General features: G+C 45.7%; 1 long non-coding RNA gene across 6 annotated transcripts; it reads right to left on the minus strand.

The window, feature by feature from the left end:
• Positions 1–2,284: 2,284 nt before the first annotated feature.
• LOC136499102 (uncharacterized) lies at positions 2,285–5,210 on the minus strand. Of its 6 annotated transcripts, none has more exons than XR_010769897.1 (5): positions 4,863–5,205; positions 3,628–3,707; positions 3,274–3,344; positions 2,895–3,176; positions 2,285–2,800 (listed from the first exon to the last, which is right to left on the minus strand). It is a non-coding gene; the product is annotated as an uncharacterized lncRNA (long non-coding RNA). The 6 variants fall into 6 exon arrangements; XR_010769899.1 differs by having other exon boundaries at positions 3,274–3,339; positions 3,637–3,707; positions 4,863–5,204; XR_010769896.1 differs by having other exon boundaries at positions 3,637–3,707; positions 4,863–5,204.
• Between the last annotated feature and the right edge of the window lie 766 nt (positions 5,211–5,976).

Here is a 5,976-nt window from a genome sequence, read left to right on the forward strand (position 1 = left end):
TGCATGGAGTACTAAATGTTGACGAAATCAAAAACTAATTACACAGTTTGGTTGTACTTTGCGAGACGAACGTTTTGAGCCTAATTAGTCAACGATTGAACAATTATTATCAAATAAAAACAAAACGCTACAGTGCCACCACATCCCTTCCTATGGCCCACCAGCCCCAACTGGACGCGGGCCTCAAATCACAGGCCTCGCACGCCGCCGCGCCGCCCTGGAGGAGGCCACCAGACGCCTCCAGATCGTAGAGGGCGTAGCCGCTGTGCTGGGTCGTGGTCGATGAAGGGGCCACTGCAGAGACCCGGCCTCGCCCCGAAGGAGGCACATGCGTCGTGATACCAAGAAGCTGGAGTTGGAGCTGTGGCATGTGTGTTCCCACCAAGTAGGACATGTGTATCAAGTTTCTGCTTGATTTCGATTCAATAGATTCAATAACTTCGTGGACCGCTCCATCGACAAAGCTTGCCAAATGCTAAAGTGCTCGGATGCACGAACGATTTGCATGATATCTTGGTGGAAGTTCACTGGATATGAAACGCTGAGGACGCACGGGCCGCACCTTATAGGAGGTCCTCCTGCTTCGGAACCACACGCAGCAGTGACCCTGGTTCGCACAGAGCTCATCGACGGTGTCTCGGCGGAAGCACGGCTGGACGGCGTCTCAGCGTCGCACTGTCCGTGCTCCTCAGCGGCATCCAGGAGGCGGCCTGCATGCCTCCTGGAACGTTACACTGTAACGTGAGAGGAACGTGATTGAATCTCGCTCAGGGCCGCTGCCTTGGCCGCCGTGCTGTAGTGCGTCAACGCTCCCTGCGCCACGGGCTGCAGCCTGCGGCCGCGACTAACACACTCTCTCAGTCCAGCCTCACAACGCAGTTACCTAGCAGCTGCTTGTGCGCTCGGTTACTGCCACTTCTCATGTTGGCCGCCGTGTGCCCGTGTTGCATCGCCCAGTCATGAGCGCGCTGCTGGCTGCAGCACATGGATGGATTAGATTAGTGGGCTATGGCTGTTGGATGGGAGACGGAAGGATAAGAACAGATTGTAGAGAGAGGATCATAAAGCGGACAAACGGTCTGAGAGTCAGAACAATAAAGCGTTCGACCTGTGGCAATTATTTTCGTGTTATCAACGATCCTATACAATCTTGTGTTCATGTGTGACATCATGGCATTGCAGGGCATTTTTTTTCTTTCGTTTATTCCATGATATGCATCTATGCTCATCTAGACATGACGGATCTATATATATATATATATAGTCCAGCTTGGCAGAGCTCCTGCTTCGATTTCGTATAGCTTCTTACAAGGTGTCCTGCCAAACGTCCATCTACGAAACGGAGTCTGGAAGAGCTAGAATCACAAAAATGTGGCTTCTTCCGGCTCTTTCTCACAAGCTTGACAAAATTGTTACTGAAGTCGTTTTTGCCAAATAGTTTATAAAAACGACTTCAGCTCCACTAGCTAGAGAAGTTGTTGCTCCACATGAATCAGAGCCAAAGACAAGCCGGAGTCCTACCAAACATGGCCATAGTGTTTCGAGACGTCCATTGTCCCTATTGCAGCGCACGGGCAATTTTGCTAGTGTAATAACAAAGGACAAAACAAAACAAAAAATATCGGAGTTTCAAACATGGGCCGTTCGTCTTCTCCGTAGCAGTGAAGCGGGCTATACAGGCCATGGCCCCGTTCGCTTGGAGGAATTTTGTAGGAATCTGGATGAATTGTGAGGAATTTATGAGAGAAAAATACTGTTCCGGATGAAAAAAAAAAGACCAAGTCGGATTTAAGTGCACGCGAACGGGCGCATATAGCAGTCGTGGTCCAGATCTCCCCTTTTCCTGCACAGAGTATGAGGCCCAGAAGGCCAAGAGCTCGCGCAGCTGGCAGTCCGGAACCAGGTCCCATCTCTGGCAACTGGAAAGCAGCTTGGATTAATCCCATATCGGGGAGGCAGCGATGAGAAGCGCGTGCGGGTGCTTTGAAATAGCTGCGGGATGGCTCCTTTGCTGATTAAAAAAGGGCCAGTTGGCTATGTATACCACAATCCATCCCCCGATTGATGAGTGCTGTATGGCTATCAAGACTATGGCTAGCATAACTTAAAACTGTTAGGGTTGGCGGGAGATTTATTTGCCAAAGGGTGCCAACGATCCTATAAATTAGGGACTATCCGAGCATACGTCGGGCGTTGAGATTATTTCTTTGCTGCAGTCTTTTGAGTCCATGGCGTTTTTTCACTAATTTAGAAACAACACATGAAAAATGAAGAACATTGGCCACTTTGATTCATTATCTGTTGCAAGAGAACAGAAATAAAACTGAGAAAATTGCCCACCAAACAGCAAACGTAACAAGCACACACTGCAAAACCATATTCCATATCCAAACATGCATATCTCATTTGCTTCACAAAGTGCACACTGCATCTTGCGCTATTGTAATCTTCCTATATTTACATGGAAGTACAACTAAAGCTTAAATTAACCGCCCAAAAGCTGCTTCCAGCTCTACACGCTAAACTTTACAAGCCTCCTGCGGTCAAGGCAAAATATTCGGCTGATTAGTGCCCAGCAGCGCTGACCACTGTCCTCCAACAATCCCCGGAGCTCCAAGCTGCAAGCATCACACAAATTAGCTACAACTCAGACTGAGAATGTTTACATGTTCAGCTCGCCAGTAAGATCTGCATGCTGTACAAAGTGTTGAGTGCACTGTCACTAACTGTGGTGTGTTAATTTGGCTGGCAGCTCTGACAAGCTGCTGAAACATTTTCCTCTCGTTTATGGGGTCCATTCCTGCATATTCGGATGAATGCATTAGACCACCTCAATACCTACAAGTTAACAGTCATACAGTTGAGGGAGGAATGAAGCAGTTCAGTTGTGTTACCTTGATTTATCTCATCAACAACCCGAAAGGGGCAGTTGGTAAGATCTTGAAGTGACACAAGATACAAGATGGTCGATACTGAAGAAACTAGATCAACAACCTCAGCAAGAACTTGAAAACCTCTGCAGTGAAGTGCGGACAGGCAAATGAAAGCCGGTGACAGACGGTGGAGGCCGACCGTGGCTTCACGGCAGCGAGCAGGTGATGGAGACCGATCAGTCGGGAGGCAACAGAAGGAAGCGCAGAGTCGTCTAGGATGCTTTGCATTTTTTCTAAGAAAAACTGATAACGAATTCGCAATGTGTCACAATACTAAGTCAGAATTGTGTAGGGTCCTATCTCATATTCTGCATATACCACCACATGATAATGACCTCACCTTTTGTATCAGATTATCACCCAAAGGTTTCTGGTGACAATACTCTCTGTTTTTCCCTTCCCCATACTGCTCTGAACAAGAAAAAAACACTAATGAAAAATAGCAGTATGTATGATAGTCATGTAGCTTTAGTACATCCATATTTTAACACAAATCTAGACCAGCCAGGACTGCATACAATCTCAATATAGTTAAACTGTGAGCAATTGAAGTGATTTTTTATTGGAAAGGAAGTACAGCAAAATGGAACTATTTTGGATAATTTTTGCACATGCCGGACTAGCCCATGTACATAATCTCAAGTCCTAATTCTTTTACTATTACCATCTTGCACATGAGAAGAAAGAGGCATACTCTACTGACATTTCCGTTCCTTTTCCCATTGACCTCTTGTGCAGCTAGCCACAGCCCAAAAGCAAATCTGTTTAGGAGGCCTGTGGATGCATAAGGTCCAAACATGTAATGCTGAATTAATTATTAGTGTGCATATCAGCCAGCAGTTAGCAATTAATTAAGAGTGCAAAGACTTAAGAATGGACAAAGGTGCTGTGAATGGTGAGGTCAAAAGGAATTATTAATCATGGCTTGTAGGCATAGCTGTAATCCAATCCAAAACTAGTAACTACGTTCAGGTTTTGAGAAGCATATCTTCTCCCTTAGCATACTCAAATTCGCAAACAAAACAAATCCACCATCCTACACTTCAACAGTGATAAAACTAGGAACTAAGCTCAATAAATGGTGCCTGCAGTACCAGATGATTCCAGAGGAATGCAGACTGCTATTTTCATAGTATATCATCAATTAAGCCATTTGGCCGTCCCTCAAATTTCAGGTGCCCAAGTCAAGGGAATCATTTATGTAGGGTCATTCATAAAGTTCAGGTATCCAAGTCTATTTTACACTTTCAGATACCGCGACTAGTCTGGTTTTCTAGTACTTTTGCTATTTTTTGGTAAGGCAACAGCAAGCAAAACATAAGCACTCCATCTTCTCAAGTTGAATCCAATCAATCTAATGGATCCAGTTGTGTCTTCGAACACAAATTCACCAGCAACTGACATAAATGCGCAGAGATGACCATAACAAGCAAAAGCTACTTCTTCTTATTTTCTTTTTTACTTTCTTTGTATCCTGATCAGTTGTACAACTCTCTTTTCATTTATGTTAATAAAAATCCAGTAGGGGGCTTCAACCCCCTCCTGTTTCCCTAAAAAAAGAAGAAGCAAAAGCTACACTGGAGATTATAGGAGATTGGACATAGAATCACTGAAGATTAGAGTAGAAGCTACACTGAAGATTAGAGGAGCCTGCACACAAATGCCTAGTATCCCCTTAAAGAATAGTACGCAGTTCTCCAAATTGAACATTTATAATGTTGTATGACCACCGGGAAACACAATCTACGAACCCTAAATCGCAAAGGCTGAAAAAAAGTCGATCCTATGTACCAAACTGACACTTGGAAGCGCAAAAGGGACGCCCTTCCCCCGCAGTCACCACCGAGGCAAAGTCAAATCAACGCAATGACGCAATCCGCCAAGGAAAGCAACCCAAACCCAGAGTGTAGAGGGAGCCGGGAGCGGGACCTTATGGAAGTCGTGGAGCTTGAGGTAGCAGGCGGCGCCGTTGCTGTGGAGAAGGCTTACAGAGATGCTGCCGGCACCGCTGCCAGCGGCGTCGAATCTGCGGCGGAGCCGTGAGACGGACTCCGAAATCTCCACGGACCGGATCTGAAGGAGAACGACGGCTGGGTGAGGGCAGGACGATGGCGGGGGTGAGGCCAGGGCGACGGCACGGCGGCGGCGTGCGAGAGAAGAGGACGAGGGCACCGGGCGGGTGACCATTCGGTGCGCGCGGGGGAACGGGGGCAGAGAGGCTGTGCAATTACCGTACTAGACGAATAAAATCAACGAAAATGAGTATCTTGCCTAGGCATCAGGAAGCGTTAGCGTTAGGAAGCATCCAACCATCGTAAAAATAAGTAACTTTTACGATGCTCTGGTTGTTGAATCTGTTGGCGATGAACCTGTTGGCGAGGGGCATGTATCGAGACCCCATTTTCCATTTGATTTCTTCATTTCGCTTTGAACCTCGATTTAACCATATCAAGGCGTCCATTGTGTTTGCAAAGTTACCAATCGCTATTGCAATCAGCAGGACGCCAAGACCAATGGATTTTTATAACACACTGCCAGCTTGATACTAGCCATCACTGGCAGCTTGATACTAGCCGGCAGTGATATCTTTTTTCGTACCTCAAATCGGCAATGTTGTTGAAGCCATCACTACCAGCTTGATACTAGCTGGCAGTGATCTCTTTTTTCGTATTTTATTGTTTTATATAATTTATTTTTTATTTTTTTGAATCAGATTTCGCTTTATATTCGCTTCGTAGACGACAGGTCCATCAACATTAAACATTACAAATATTACGGTTACAGTTCAAATGTACTTATGAAGCTCTCGATCCCTTGAAATAAAAAAGAAATTACAATAGTCTAGCGAGCCGCTTTGGCCCGTACTGCGCCTTATACCTCACGGATTGTGCAATGGAGAATGTTCCTTTTTTTTCCAAGCACTTTAATACGATGAAGGCTGCTAGCTCCAATGACAGTGCTATAACCTCCATTTCTAACAGCCTATTGTGTTTTAATTTCTTGCGCTATCATTCAAAAAAACCGGTTTCGAAAGACAGAAATG

Source organism: Miscanthus floridulus, chromosome 13, assembly GCF_019320115.1.
Source record: "Miscanthus floridulus cultivar M001 chromosome 13, ASM1932011v1, whole genome shotgun sequence".
Taxonomy (NCBI): domain Eukaryota; kingdom Viridiplantae; phylum Streptophyta; class Magnoliopsida; order Poales; family Poaceae; genus Miscanthus; species Miscanthus floridulus.